General features: G+C 39.8%; 1 long non-coding RNA gene across 5 annotated transcripts in view; it reads right to left on the bottom strand.

Moving 5' to 3' along the window:
- Positions 1–16,816, bottom strand: part of LOC110261275 (uncharacterized) — a 67,155-nt gene that overhangs the window by 24,392 nt on the left and 25,947 nt on the right. For 2 of the 5 annotated variants that reach the window (XR_014806164.1, XR_014806160.1), the window contains 2 exons: positions 7,671–7,757; positions 3,588–7,012 (listed from right to left, as the gene is read on the bottom strand). This is a non-coding gene — a long non-coding RNA (uncharacterized LOC110261275). Of the gene's footprint in view, positions 1–3,587; positions 7,013–7,670; positions 7,758–16,816 lie in introns of those variants that run through there. The other 3 variants (XR_014806161.1, XR_014806162.1, XR_014806163.1) reach the window with 2 other exon arrangements.

Below are 16,816 nucleotides of genomic sequence, written 5' to 3'. Positions count from 1 at the left end.
ATAAAAAATCACGTCATCTGTAAACATAATTTTCCTTTTCAATTTTGACGTCTTTTTATTTCTTTTCTTGCCTAACTGCTCTGGAAAGGACTTTCTGCTAAGTATATAAGTGGCAAGAGCAGCCATCCTTGTATTATTCCTGATTTTTTCAATCATTCAACACTGAATGTGATTAGTAACTGTGAACTTTTCATAGACAGCCTTTATTAAGTCACAGCAGTTTCTTTCTACTCCTAGTTTGTTAAATGTCTTCTTATGAAATGGTGTTGAATATTTTTTTTTTCGGGGTGAAGATGGTCTTTATTTCCAGGGTTTTGGCTTCCTGCAATGCTCTCATACCACCTGATTGCCCTGACTAAAATAAGCCTACCCACAAAAGAAAAACAAGATATCAGCATAGACTCAAAGGCCAAACAATTATTCCACTCTACAGAACAAAACAAAACCAGCATTAAACTTACTGGCAAGCAAATGTTCTTATAAACTGCAATGTACTTAATTATTACCTCGTTTCAGCATCTATTAATGAGACAGGCAGAATTTATGTCTGATTATACTGTGGAAAATTCTTAAACTTCGAGAATAACAGTATGTCAAATATTAATAAAGGAAGGTATGGGAGTTACTTTTTCCTGATTTAACAGGGTAGGAAATAGCATCTCCTTCAATTACAGAAAACATATATTCAGGTTTATAGTTCTAAGGAACAAGTATACATGGTGCATAAGCAATCCTATGATCCCCTCATTGTTACAATCATGCCAATCTGAAATGGACCAAAATTGTTAAATGTAAGAAGGGACATTTGTCTAAGAAGCTGAAGATCACAGTTATAGCATTAGCTCTGCTTATAAATAATTTAGTAGTAATAGTAGTAAATTACTTTCTTTCTCTAAGCTTTTATTTTCTAATCTGTAATAGGAATCCAGTAAGCTGAATTAATAAGATTGCTGCATCTGCAGAATCAAGGTCTATTTATTTTTCAAAGTCTAGAGGAAAAGGACCCAATTTTTAGAACAGCTTTATTGAGTAAAATTGACATTAAAAGAACAGACATGTAATGTTGTACAATTTGATGAGTTTGGAAATAGGTAAATACCCATGAAACCATCACCACAATCAAGGTAACAGAAATATCCAGCAACTCCCAGAGCTTCCCTGGGTCTTTTTAAAAAAATTCTTTTGTGGTAAGAACAATGAACACAAGATCGACCCTCTTAACAAAATTGCAAGTGCACATTACCATTCTGTTTTAACTACAGACACTATGGTGTATAGCAGATCTCTAGAAATTATTCATCTAGCATAACTGAAACTTTATACTCACTCCACAGTAACTCCCTGTCTCTCCTACACTCAGACCCTGGCAATCACTATTGTATTTTCTGCATCTATGAGTTTGGTCATTTAAGATACTTCATCTTAGTGGAATCATGCAGTACTTGGCCTTCTGTGACTTAACTAATTTCATTTAGCATAATGTCTTCCAGGTTCATCTATGTTCTTACAAATGAAAGGATTTCTTTCTTCTGAGGTTGGATAATCTCTCTTATGTCTACACCACTCTACTCCTCTGTGATGGCCACTTGAGTTGTTTCTTTATCTTAACTATTTTTAATAATGCTGCAATGAACAGATATCTACTTAGATGCTGATTTTAATTCATTCACACGTTAGTTATGCTTTCAATATTGGAGGAACCTCTACACTGTATTCCATAGCTGCTGCACCACTTTTCATTCCTGTCAACAATATACAAGTGCTCTCCTTTCTCTACATTCTTACCTACACCTGTTAGTTAACCTTTTTTACTTTTTAATAATAACCATTCTAATGTGAGGTGGTAACTCACCATGGATTTGATTTGCCTTACCCTAATGAGCAAGTTTTTTTTCATACACCCATTAGCTATTTGTATGTCTGCTTTGGGGGGGGAGTGGTCTTTTTCAGGTCCATTGCCTATTTTATTTATTTTGCTTTTTAGGGCCGCACCAGCAGCATATGGAAGTTCTCAGGCTAGGTGTCGAATCAGAGCTACTGCAATGCAAGATTCAAGCCGCACATGCAGCCTACACCACAGCTCATGGCAACGCTGGATCCTTAAGCCACTGAGCGAGGCCAGGGGTTGAACCTGTATCCTCATGGATACTAGATTTGTTTCTGCTGTGCCACAATGGGAACTTCTTCCATTGCCTATTTAAAATCTTTTTTTCCCTTGTTTTTTTTTTTTAATTGAATTGCATGACTTCCTTATATATTTTAGAAATTAATCCTTCAGCAGGTATATGGTTTGCCAATATTTTCTCCCATTTCATAGGTTATCTTTTCATTCTATTGATGGATTCGTTTGCTGTGCAGAAAGTAATGTAGTTCCACTTACCTATTTTTGCTTTTCCTATGCTTTTGGTGTCACATTCAAGAAATCATTGCAGAGACTCTTAGAAAGGTTTTCCCCTTCCTGGGGCGGGGTTCCTCACCTTATCATCCTCAGTGTGGAGTAATGAGGGAGAGGAGAATCTTTATCAGAAACTGGTTTTGTGTAGTAAAGTTTCGTTTTTGTTGTTTTTGTTTTTTTCCATTTTGTTTTGGCCTGTCTGTGCAAGCCCTGCAGCTGCTGAAATCAGCTTTGCCTTTAATTAAACCATGTTCTCTCCAACTGAAAAAAAAAGAAAGGTTTTCCCCTGCTTATTCTAGGAGTTTTACCATTTCAGATGTAACAATTGAATCTTTAATCCATTTTGTTTATTTTTTGTGATGGTATGAGGCAGAGGTCCGTTTTGTTGTTGCTGTTGTTATTGTTTTGCATGAAGATATCCAGATTTCCCAACACCATTTATTGAAAGGACTATCCTTTCTTCTGTTGTATATTCTTGGCACACTTATTGAAGATCAGTTAAATATAAATGTTTGTGTTTATTTCTGCTATTTTGTTCCATTTTTCTTCTGCCTGTGTTTCTACTGTTTTGATACTGTAATTTGGTACTCTGTTTTGAAATGAGGAAATTGGATGCCCCCAGTTTTGTTTTATATATCTAGGTGTTCCAATGTTGCATGCGTATATAGTTATAATTATTTCCCCTGTTGAACTGACTCCTTTATCATTATCTCTACAGTTTTGACTTAAAGTCTATATTATATGGTCTGTATAACTACTGCTGCTTTCTTTCGTTTGCTAGTTACATAGAATATCTTTTTCCATCCCTTCCTTTAAAGTATCCTTGACAGTAATACTGCCATTTTGTTAAATGGGTGTTCCCTATAATCTTTGCTTCTCTCCTCTTCCCTCCAGGTCTTCTGTTGGGATCTGGGAACTTGCTACAGTGTTACATTTTGCTTCATTTGTCTTTACTGTTATGTGCCTACTATAGACTTTTCTCTTGTGCTTACCATATGGCTTACATAAAACATTGTACATAACATGTCTTATAGTCTTATAGCTCTAAGAGTATTTTAAGTGGATAACAACCTAACTTTCATCACATACAAAAGCTCTACATTTTTACACCTTGTCCTTTTTATGGGCTTTTTTTTTTTTTGATATCACAGTTTACACCTTTTTATATTGTATATCCTTTAATAGCTAGTTATTTTTAATACTTTGGACTTTTGATTATTTTGTTAAACAATAATTTACATCTTTACCATATTAAAGTCTTCTGAGCCTGACTATATTTTCACCTTTACCGATGAGTTTTTACTTTCATATGTTTACATGTTACTGACCAGTGTCATTTTTTTTTCCAGCTCAAAGAACTCCTGTTAAAATATCTTTTAGGGCAGGACCGGTGTTGATGAACTTCTTTATCTTTTGTTTGACTGAGAATATCTCTGCTTCAGTTCTGAAGAACAGCTTTGCTGGGTTAGTCTGTTTTCCCCCCAGCATTTTGAATATTATCTACCCACTCTCTTTAGGCTTCAGAGTTTCTGCTGAAAACTACAGAGCTCTATGTGGGGAGATGGGGGATGTTCCCTTGCATGTGATGAGCCTCTTTCCTCTTGCTGCTTTCAAAATTCTGTCTTGGAATTTTGGTAGTTTGATTTTAAGGTGGTGTATCAGTGAAATCTTATTTGGGTTGAACCTGACTGGGACCTCTGAGCTTTATGTACCTAGATATCCCCATCTCTGACAGATCTAGGTGGTGTCCGTTTGCTTCCTCGACTTAATGGAGGCTTCTGTTGCAGCTCTCTCTGTTGCATATTTTACTTCATTCGCTGTATTCTTTAGCTCCAAACTATCTGGTTCTTTTTTCTGTTTGTTGAACTTCTCATTTTGTTCTTGTATTTCTGATTTCATCAAATGGTTTATGTTCTCTTGTAGCTCTCTGAGTATCTTTAGTATAATGATTTTTAATTTTGTCAGGCAGTTCACAGATCTCCATTTCTTTAGTGTCAGTTACTGGAAGCTTACTATGTACTTGTGGTGATGTCATGTTTCCCTAATACTTTGTGATCCTTGTAGTTTTGCATGTGTCTGGACATTTGAAGAAACATTCACTTCATCCAGACTTCATGGACTGGCTTTAGTACGGAAAAGCCTTCACCTGTGGGTTGGGGGACAGATGCTAGTGCTGGAGCACACTGTGGTCCCCAGGGTAGTGGCCTGGGGAAACAAGTCTGGGCAGGGTGTGGTGGGCTCCATGGCTGGGGCAGTGTGGTGTCTTGTAGGTTCAGGCAGCTTTGGTGTGCAACTTTCTGGTCCTTAGCAGCAAGAGCTGACAGGTTCAAAGAGATTTGCAAGGGCTTTTAGGGTCCTCATCAGTGCCTCCAGTAGTGGAGGACCAGGGCAGGTGGCATTGGTGGCAAGGGCCTGAGATGGACATGTGCTCAGCTGTGGGCTGGCTACAGATGTGTGTATGGTAGCAAGGTTCAACTGCAGGCACACGCATAATGACCGGGGGTATATGTGTAGCTGGACGACTGAAGCTCTTGGCATATATGTGTACAGTCACAAGGACCAGGTGCAGGTGTGTAACTGTGGCATATAGGCCAGTGTTGGGTCCATGGTAGGCAGCCTGTATGCATGCATGCCACAGTGAAAGCCAAAAATGGGAGTCAAGACCAGCTGCATGCATCTGTGCTGGCTGGGGAGCAGCATGGATGTGGCACAGTTAAAAAACTAGTTGTGGGAATTTGTACAGTGTTGGGGGCCCGTCATATGCATGTGCTCCAGTTGGCACTGGGGCAGGCAGTGAACAAGCAGCCAGGTGTTTTGACTGCAAACTATAAAGTGAAAGACAAAAAAATTGTTCATAAACAGTATAGTCTAGTAGATAAATTAATTTCCCAGGGATGCTACTTTACATTTATAATCAAGTTGAGAAACTAAGTCAATAAATTATAGATAATGGAAGCCAGTTTTGTCATGGTCAGAAAAAGAAGTTATAAATAAGGATGGAAAACTAGGAGGAATCATGTTGTACTTGACTAGAGCTGAGAAATAATCATACACACCTATATTCCTCAGGTCTGTTCTGAGAGGGTCTAGAAGCAACACTGCAGCAACAAACCCTCCCAGCACCTAGATCCTGGTTGCCAAATATAGTTGTCCATTCGTATTTGCAAGGGATTGGTTCTAGGAATTCCTGCAGATACCAAATTCTGCAGATGCTCAATCCCCTTATATAGAAATAGCATTGTACTTGGGTATAACCTATGACTTTCCTCCTAGTACTTGAAACCATCTGCAGATTACCTATAATGCCTAATACAATGTAAATGCTCTGTAAATAGGTGTCTTCAATCTAGTCATTCTGCTCGCTCATAAAAAGAATTACAAGTAGAACTCCTGCACATGTGCATCATTACACATAGATGTATAAGACTCTTGAGGCACCTGGAAAACTGGCATCCATGTTCTTTTTTGCCCCTTGGTATCCCCGAGTGCATGTTCCTTGAAAAGCCAGAACTACTTCTCACAGGCTTGTACTTTTTAAGGAAACAATATGGAGGACTGGTTACTGGAAACTCATGAAGGAGAGAGATAAATGAAGATCACCTCTTCCCACAAATACACTGGGAATACATCTACAAGTGGAACACTCCTTAGGGGACAGTGACTGAACACCAACAGAAAAACTCAAAACACCTGAAAGTACAAGAGGGATCTTCTATGAAAGGGGGAAAAAAAAAAAAGAGATGAGAAATGGAAACAAGTCAGCACCTGTACCCCAGGGAGGGAGCTGAAGGGGAAGAGAGGTTCCTATACCTGGGGAAGTCACCTCACCAGCAGAGGGGTCAGCTGGGACAGGAAAGGTCCTTTGGAGGCTCAGAGAAAAAAACACAGCAGCTGGTCTACAGCAGGTGGGACAGTGAGACCTAGACTGATATCCTTGTCACAGCCTTGTGTGCCCCAGCCTGAGACTCCCAACCACTGATGTGGGCAGGGGCCCGGGCCTGGAGTGTCACGTTTGGAGAGCAGGCCCAGGGACAGAACTGCAGTTGGCTAGGCAGAGGCAACTGGAAGGGGTGGGAGGGCAAAGCACCATAGCTGCAAAGGTTCCGGGGGTAGGCCCAGACAGCCACAGAGACGGAGCATCATTACTGGATGATGTGCAAGGAGCAACCACTGTAGCCCCCTTGCACATGGAGGCCCCTGCAGCCTAGGAGAGGCTGCAATAGGGCTGGCCTGCCCACCAAGACCATTGTGCCAGCTCTGCCACTGGAGTGAATTTCCATTACCTGACTCCAGCCTGCTTACACTAGGGGCAGATTCACTCAGCACAAACTCAGGCAAGCCCACTCCTGCCAGAGTGAGCCTGAGAGCCTGATCCCCAGCCCACCTCCCTTCTGGGTAGGCTTGTACAACCAGATGCTGCCCCATCCTCTTCCCACCTGGATAGGCTCCTGAGCTCCTGCTGCCTTGGGAGGAGTCTCCAGTGTGTTGCCCACACAGAGAGGGGGCTGAAACCACACTTGACTCCGGGTTCTCCAACTGAGGATGAACTGCAGTCACTCCTCCCAGCCTTGTGAACAACAGATTTACATCTCCACTCGCAGCTTTGTAAATTCAGCACTTGTGGAATATCCAAATGGACAATAAGCCCCCACAGCTCAGACAGGTCTGGCTTTAGCAGCTGTGGGCTTTGCAAGCATGTAATTTAGATCTGGAACAGAGTCTAGGCTTTCTCCATAGAGCCCACAGTGGGCCAGGTACACAACCACTGCAATCTTGGACCTGACCTCAGTAGATCTGCACTGGTGGGCAGATGAAACCAATGCCTGGGAAACACCAGGGCCAATTATACCCTGGCATAGCAGTGGTGCCAGTGGTGTACTCTGTGAATCCACACAAGGGGTGAAAGGTGACACAACAGAGCAAACTGTGAACAGCTCCAGTGGAGGAACCCTGAGGGGGCTCCTCCTAGTGGGAGTGCTCCAATCCTACCTACCTCGTGCCACAACCAAAAAACATATAGCTCAGGAATATCTGGGGGCTACTGTTCCAATCATTAGGGAGCAGACCCTGCCCCTGAAGGGCCATTGACAACCACAGAGCAAAGGGGAGGCCCAACTCAATATCCGGCAGAGGTTCTGGTCACCACACCATCAGTTACACCTCCTATCAGAGGGATAGAGGCTGGCATGCAAAGAGGAAAACTGAGAGACATCCATTAAACAACCACCCCCCCAAAATTAAACACAGACAAGCTTGCAGTCACCTTTAAACATACCTCTTGACATAGTCCTGACCCCCAGAAGAACAAAATCCAGCTCCACCCACCAAGGAGAAGACACCAGAAGCAAGAGGAACTGCAGGCCTGTGGAAAAGGGACCACAAAAAGTCAAAGTGAAAGGACAGAAATATATATAGAATAGACTTGTGGTTGCCAAGGCGGAGGTAGGAGGGAGTGAGATGGACTGGAATTTGGAGTTAATAGACGCAAAGTGTTACATTTAGAATGGATAAGCAATGAGGTCAAACCATATAGCATAAGGAACTATATCTAGTCTCCTGGGCTAAACCATGATAATATAAGAAAAGGAATGTATTTAAATGTAGGGCTGAGTCACTCTGCTGTACAGCATAAATTGATACAACATTATAAATCAACTATACATAAGAAAAATAAACAGTACAAAAGGGAACATGAAAAATGTATGAAATTGAGACCAACCTAAAACAATCCTGTACACACACAGACTGCTATATCAAAATCTAATGGGAACCACAAACCAAAAAACTACACTTGACCCAACATCAAAAAATAAACCAAATACAACACTAAAGGTAGTCATCAAATCATAAGAGAACAAAAGAGAGAAGAAAAAGTACCTAAATTTAACAACTCTAAAACAGTTAAAGTGGCAATAAGTACATACATATCAATACTTACATTGAATATAAATGGATTAAATGTTCCAATCAAGAGACAAAGATTGGCTGAATGGATACAAAAATAAAACCCATACATTTGCTGTCTAAAAGAGACCCACTTTGTATGTTCTAGGAACACATATAAACTGATGGAAGAAGATGTTTCATGTAAACATAATTAAAAAGAATCCCAGAGTAGCAATACTCATATCAGACAAATACATTTTGTTTTGTCTTTTTGCAATTTCTTGGGCTGCTCCCACAGGATATGGAGGTTCCCAGGCTAGGGGTCGAATCAGAGCTGTAGCCACCAGCCTACGCCAGAGCCACAGCAACTCGGGACCCAAGCCACGTGTGCAACCTACACCACAGCTCACAGCAATGCCAGATCCTTAACCCACTGAGCGAGGCCAGGGATCGAACCTGCAACCTCATGGTTCCTAGTCTGATTCGTTAACCACTGAGCCACTATGGGAACTCCAGACAAAATACATTTTAAAGACAATTAAAAGAGGTAAGGATACTACATAATAAAGGATCAATCCAAAAAGATATAACATCTGTAAATATATATACACCAAACGAAGGAGCACCACAGTATAAAAGGCAAATGCTAACATCATAAAAGGAGAAATTGACAGTAACACAATTAACAGGGGGACTTTAACATCCCATTTATATCAATGAACATGTAACAAACAAGGAAACGCAAGCTTTAAATGACACACCAGTGCACACAATTTGATATTTATAACATTCCATCCCAAAACAGCAGAATATACATTCACATGGAACATTCTCCAGGATAGTCATATCTTGGGCCACAAACCAAGCCTAATTAAATTTTAGAAAACTGAAATTATTTCTAGCATCTTTTCCTGCCACAACATTATAAGACTAGAAATCAACAAGAAAAAAAAAATACATAAACCATCTTGAGGCTAAACAGTATACTACTAAACAACCAAAGAATCACTGAAAAAATTAAAGAAGAAATAAATACCTAAAGACAGATGACAAAAGTTGACAGTCCAAAATCTATGGGATGCATAGAGTTCCTGTTGTGGTGCAGTGGAAACGAATCTATTATCCATGAGGATTAGGGTTCGATCCCTGGCCTCACTCAGTGAGTTAAGAATCTGGTGTTACCATGAGCTGTGGTGTAGGTCACAGATGTGGCTCAGACCCAGCCAGTGTTTCTGTGGCTGTGGTGCAGGCTGGCAGCTGTAGCTCTGATTCAGACCCTTGCCCTGGTAACCTCCATATGCTGCAGGTGTGGCCCTAAAAAGCAAAAAAAGGAAAAGAGAAAGGAAAAGAAAATCTATGGGATGTAAAAAAACAACTATAAGAGGGAAGTTTATAGCGATACAATCTTACCTAGGGAAATAAGAAAAATCCCCAACAACCTAATCCTCCACCTAAATCACCTAGAGAAAGAATAAATAAAACTCAAAGTTACTAGAAGGGAAAAGAGCATAAAGATCAGAAAAGAAATGTATGAAATAGAGATAAAGAAAACAGAGAAGATTGATGAAACCAAAAGTTAGTTCGTTGAAAAGATCAGGAAAATTGATAAACTCTAGCCAGACTCATGGAGAAAAAAAGGTAGAGGCTCAAATCAATAAAATTAGAAATGAAAAAGAAGTAACAACTGATACTAGAAATACAAAGGAACATAAGAGACTACAACAAGCAATAATATGCCAATAGAATGGGCAACCTAGAAGAAATGGACAAATTTTTACAAAGGTACAACCTTTCAAGACTGAACCAAGGAGAAATAGAAAATATAAATAGACCAATCATATGTACTGAAATTGAGTATATGATTTAAAAACTTCCAAAAAACAAAAGTCCAGGACCAGATTGCTTCACAAATAAATTCTATCAAACATTTACAGAAATGTTTATACCAATTCCACTGAAACGCTTCAAAAAAAACTGCAGAGGAAGGAATACCCTAAACTGACTCTGAGGCCACCATCACTCTCATACCAAAACCAGACAGATATTATTAAAAAAAAAAAAATTACAGGCCAATATCACTGATGGGCATCGATGCAAAAACCCTCAACAATGTATTAGCAAACTAAATCCAACAACATATTCAAAGAAACATACACCAAGATCAAGTGGGTTTTCTCCAAGAGATGGGAGGATTCTTCAATATCTGCATATCAATTAGTGTGATACACCACATTAACACACTGAAGGATATAAACTATATGATCACCTCAACAGACGCAGAAAAAAAGTTTTAACAAAATTCAACACCCAATTTTGATAAAAACCCTCCAGTAGTGGGGCATAGAAGGAACATACTTTAACAATATAAAGGCCATATATGGCAAACCCACAGCTAACATCATACTCAATGGTGAAAAGATGAAAGCACCTCCACTAAGATCAGAAACAAGACAAGGATTCCACTCCCATCACTTTTGTTTATCATAGATTTGGAAGTCCTAGTAACAGCAATAAGAAAAGAAAAATAGGGGGAGTTCCCGTCGTGGCGCAGTGGTTAACGAATCCGACTAGGAACCATGAGGTTGCGGTTCGATCCCTGCCCTTGCTCAATGGGTTAACGATCCGGCGTTGCCGTGAGCTGTGGTGTAGGTTGCAGACGCGGCTCGGATCCCGCGTTGCTGTGGCTCTGGCGTAGGCCGGTGGCTACAGCTCCGATTCAACCCCTAGCCTGGGAACCTCCATATGCCGCGGCAGCGGCCCAAGAAATAGCAACAACAACAACAACAAAAGACAAAAAAAGACCAAAAAAAGAAAAGAAAAATAGGAGTTCCCGTCGTGGCGCAGTGGTTAACGAATCCGACTAGGAACCATGAGGTTGCGGGTTCGGTCCCTGCCCTTGCTCAGTGGGTTAACGATCCGGCGTTGCCGTGAGCTGTGGGTGTAGGTTGCAGACGCGGCTCGGATCCCGCGTTGCTGTGGCTCTGGCGTAGGCCGGTGGCTACAGCTCCGATTCGACCCCTAGCCTGGGAACCTCCATATGCCGCAGGAGCGGCCCAAGAAATAGCAACAACAACAACAACAAAAAGACAAAAGACAAAAAAAAAAAAAAAAAAAAAAAAATTAAAGAAAAATAATGGGACTCCAAATTATAAAAAAAAGTAAAACTTCCACTGCAAACGACATGATACTTACACATAGAAAATTCTTGGGAGTTCCCACTGTGGCTCAGCAGTAATGAACCCAACTAGTATCCATGTGGATGTAGGTTCAATCCCTGGCCCCACTCAGTAGGTTAATGATTTGATGTTGCTGTGAGCTGCAGTGTAGGTTGCAGATGTGGCTCGGATCTGGCATGGCCGACACAGGCCAGCAGCTGCAGCTCCAATTCGATCCCTAGCCTGGGAACTTCTATAAATGCCACAGCTGCAGGCCTGAAAAGCAAATAGAAGAAAAAATTCTAAAGATGCTATCAGAAAACTATTAGTGCTCATCAATGACTCTGGTGAAGCTGCAGCATAAAAACTAATACACAGAAATCTTGTCCATTCCCATACACTAACAAGGAAAGACTAGAGACAGAAATTAAGAAAACAATCCCATTTACCATCACACCAAAAAAGAATAAAATACCTAGGAATAAACCTACCTAACAAGGTAAAAAAACCTGTATTCTGAAATGAAATTTTAAAAATGACAGAAAACAGGTAGATATACCGTGCTCTTGGGCTAAAAGAATATTGTCAAAATGAATATACTACCCAAGGCAATCTAGATTCAATGCAATCCCTATCCCTATCAAATTACCAATACCATTTTTCATAGAAATAGAACAAAAAAATTTTTAATTTGTATGGAAATACAAAAGACCTAGAGGAGCCAAAGCAATATTGAAAAAGAGAACCAGAACAGTAATAATCAGGCTCCCTGTTGTTGGAATATACTACAAAGCTACAGTAATCAAAATGGTCTGAAAATGCCACAGAAACAGAAATATAGATCAGTGGCTAGGATGGAAAGCCCAGAGGTAAACCCCTGTACTGATGGTCAACTAACCTATGAAAAAGGAGGAAAGAATATAAAATGGGGAAAAAGACAGTCTCTTCAGGAGTTCCTGTCATGGCTCAGCAGTTAACAAATCTAACTAGCATCCATGAGGACGCAGGTTCAATCCCTAGCCTTGTTCAGTGGATTAAAGATCCGACACTGCCATGAGCTATGATATAGGTCACAGACTCAGCTCAGATCCTGTGTTGCTGTGACTGCGGTGTAGGCCAGCAGCTATAGCTCCAATTCGACCCCTAGCCTGGGAACCTCCATGTGATGCAGGCATGATCCTAAAAAGCAAAAAAAAAAAAAAAAAAAAAAGACTCTTCAGTAAGTGGTGCTTGGAAAACTGTAAAAAAATAAAATTAGAATATTTTTCTAACTCCATACACAAAATAAAAATGATTTAATGACCTAAATGTAAGGCCAGGTACTATAAAACTCCTAAAGGAAAGCATAGATAGAACACTCTCTGACATAAATCACAGCAATATCTTTCTGGATCTAACTCCTAGAATAATGAAGTTAAAAACAAAAATAGGAGTGGGATCATATGGTGGAGGAGTAAGACGTGTTCACCTTCTCCCGAAAACATGTTAAAAAAAAAAAACGGAGTTCCCATCATGGCTCAGCGGAAACGAATCCAATTAGAAACCATGAGGTTGCAGGTTCAATCCCTGGCCTTGCTTAGTGGTTTAAGGATCCTTCATTGCCATGAGCGCTGGTGTAGGTCACAGATGCGGCTCAGATCCCACATTGCTGTGGCTCTGGCACAGGCCATCAGCTACAGTTCCGATTCAACCCCTGGCCTGGGAACCTCCATATGCTATGGGCGTGGCTGTAGAAAAAAAGGCGGGGGGAGGCAAAAATAAATAAATTTTAAAAACTAGTAAGGCAACAGAGATCCTAAATGACACAACAGAAAAGTTAGACTTCATTGACAGGACATTACATCCAAAAAATAATAACATACATTATTTTCAAGTGCACATGGAACATTCTCAAGGATTGACCACATACTGGGCCACAAAACTAACCACAACCAATGTAAGAGTATAGAAATTATTTCAAGTATCTTCTCTGAGCACAATGGCATGAAACTAGAAATCAACCACAGGGAAAAAATGAGGGAAAAAAACTGACTACATGGAGACTAAACAACATGCTATGAAAAAAATCAGCTTGCTCAGTGGGTTAAGGATCTGGCATTGCTGTGAGCTGTGGTGTAGGCTGCAGACGTGGCTCAGATCTGGCGTTGCTGTGGCTCTGGTGTAGGCCAGTGGCAACAGCTCCAATTACACCTCTAGCCTGGAAACCTCCATATGCCATGGGTGTGGCCCTAAAAAAATAAAATAAAAATCAACTGGTCAACAAGGAAATCAAAAGAGAAAAAAAAATACCTTGAGACAAATAAGAAAAACACAACCATTCAAACCTACGGGATGCCACAAAAGCAGTGATTAGAGGTAAGTTCACAAGCCTTCCTCAGAAAAGAAGATAAATCTTAAATCAACAACTTAACCTACCACCTAAAAGAATTAGAAAAAGAACAAACAAAACCTAAAGTCAGCAGAAGAAAGGAAATCATAAAGATCATAGAGGACTTCAATAAAACAGAGATTCAAAAAACAATGGAAAAAATAAATAAAACCAAGAGCTGGTTCTTTGAAAGGCTAAAATGAAACTGACAAACCACTGGCCAGACTCACCAAGAAGAAAGAACTCAAACAAAATAAGAAAGGAAAAAGGAACTTGATAGAAATGCAGAAATACAAAGAAACAAAGGAGAATACTATGAACAATTATATGCCAACACATTTGACAAACTTTAGAAATTTCTCCATTTTTTAGAGACATACAGCTCACCAAAAGTGAATCACGAAGAAATAGATTTTTTTTTTCTCTTTAGGGCCACATCCACAGATACTACTTGGCTTCATTACCACTGAGCCATGAAAGAAACTCTGAAATAGATCATTTGAATAGACCAATCACTAGAAATGAAACTGAATATGTAATAAAAACACTCCCTCAAACAGAAGTCCAGGACCAAATGGCTTCACAGGTGAATTCTACCAAACATACAAAGAACTTATTTATACCCATTCTTCTTAAACTTTTTCAAAGGTTGAAGAAGGAACACTCCCAAAGACATTCTATGAAGCCACCATCACCCTAATACCAAAACCAGACAAAGATACTGGCAAAAAGGAAAATTATAGGCCAATATCTTTCATATAAGTAAACATTCTCAACAAAATTTTACCCAACTGAATCCAACAACCTATTAAAAAGATCATACAGGAGTTCCCGTCATGCCACAGTGGTTAACGAATCCGACTAGGAACCATGAGGTTGCGGGTTCGGTCCCTGCCCTTGCTCAGTGGGTTAAGGATCTGGCATTGCCGTGAGCTGTGGTGTAGGTTGCAGACGCGGCTCGGATCCCGCGTTGCTGTGGCTCTGGCGTAGGCCAGTGGCTACAGCTCCGATTTGACCCCTAGCCTGGGAACCTCCATATGCCGTGGGAGCGGCCCAAGAAATGGCAAAAAGACAAAAAAAAAAAAAAAAAAAAAAAAAGATCATACACCATGACCAAGTGGGATTCATTCCAAGTTCACAAGGATGGTTCAATATATGCAAATCAATGTCATACACCATGTTAATAAAAGTCAAAAAAACCACATGATCATCTCAATAAATGCAGAAAAAGCATTTGACAAAGTCCAACATCCATTCATGATAAAAACTCTTACCAAAGTGAGTATACAGGGAACATACCTTAACATCATAAAAGCCATTTATGACAAAACCATAGCCAATATTATTCAACAGAGAAAAGCTGAAAGCCTTCCCACTAAAATCTGGAATAAGACAAGGATGTCCACTCTCACTGCCTTTATTCAACATAGTATTGGAAGTCCTAGCCACAATAATCAGACAAAAGAAATAAAAGGTATCAAATTGGAAGAGAAGAGATAAAACTGTCACTCTACGCAGATGACATGATACTATATATATAGAAAAACTACTCAAACTGATCAATGAATTCAGCAAAGTAGCAGGATACAAAATTTAACATTCAGAAATTGGCTGCATATAGTAACAATGAAATATTAGAAAAGGAATATAAAAATACCTTTTAAAATCACACCCCAAAAGTTAAATACCTAGGAAAAAATCTGACCAAGGAGGCGAAAGACTTATATGCTGAGAACCATAAAACATTAATCAAGGAAATTAAAGAAGATTCAAAAAAATGGAACGATATTCCATGTTCCTGGATTGGAAGAATTAATATCATTAAAATGGCCATAGTAGCCAAAGCAATCTACAGATTCAATGCAATCCCCATCAAATTACCCATGACATTTTTCACAGAACTAGAACAAACAATCCAAAAATTTATCTGGAACCATAAAAGACCCAGAATTACCAAAGAAATCCTGAGGAACAAAAACCTAGCAGGAGCATAACTCTCCCAGACTTCAGATAGCATTACAAAGCTATAATAAGACTGTGGTAGTGGTACAAAAGCACACATACAGGCCAATGGAACACAACAGAGAACCCAGAAATAAAGCCACACACCCACACTCAATTAACCTTCGACAAAGGTGGCAAGAACATAAAATGGGGAAAAGACAGTCTTTTCAGCAAGTTGTGCTGGGAAAACTGGACAGCTGCATTTAATCAAGGAAACTACAACACACCCTCACACCATGCTCAAAGATAAAATCAAAATGGCTTAAAGATTTAAACATAAGACACCATAAAACTCCTAGAAGAGAAGATAAGCAAAACATTCTCTGACATCAACCATATAAATATTTTCTTAGGTCAGTCTCCCAAGGCAACAGAAATAAAAATGAAAATAAACCAATGGGACCTTATCAACTGACAAGCTTTTGCACATCAAAGGAAACCATTTTAAAAAGAAAAAGGGAAGCCTACAGAATGGGAGAAGATAGTTTCAAATGATGCAACTGACAAGGGCTTAATCTCTAAAATATACAATTTATACAATTCAACAACAAAAAAATCCAACAACCCAAATGAAAATGGGCAGAAGACCTGAACAGACATTTCTCCAATGAAGGTATACAGATGGCCAACAGGCACATGAAAAATGCTCAACATCACTAATTATTAGAGAAATGCAAATCAAAACTACTATGAGGTACCACCTCATACCAGTCAGAATGGCCATCCTTAACAAGTCAAATAGCAAATGCTGGAGAGGGTGTGGAGAAAAGGGAACCCTCCCTCACTTTTGGTAGGAATGTAAATTGGTACAACCACTATGGAAAACAGTATGGAGGTAACTCAGAAAACTAAACATAGAACTACCGTATGACCCAGCAATCCCACTCCTGGGCATATATTCACCAGACAAAACATTCACTGAAAAAGATACATACACCCCTATATTCATTGCAGCACTATGCACAATAGCCAAGACATGGAAACAACCTAAGTCCATCCACAGATGAG

The sequence above is a fragment of the Sus scrofa genome, chromosome 6, assembly GCF_054392235.1.
Source record: "Sus scrofa isolate SSC_HxYL_T2T_F1_AM1 chromosome 6, Sscrofa_HxYL_maternal_Yorkshire_Landrace_v2.0, whole genome shotgun sequence".
Classification (NCBI taxonomy): Eukaryota; Metazoa; Chordata; class Mammalia; order Artiodactyla; family Suidae; genus Sus; species Sus scrofa.
Note: the sequence above shows the minus strand (reverse complement) of the source record. Positions and strands in the feature narration are given on the sequence as shown.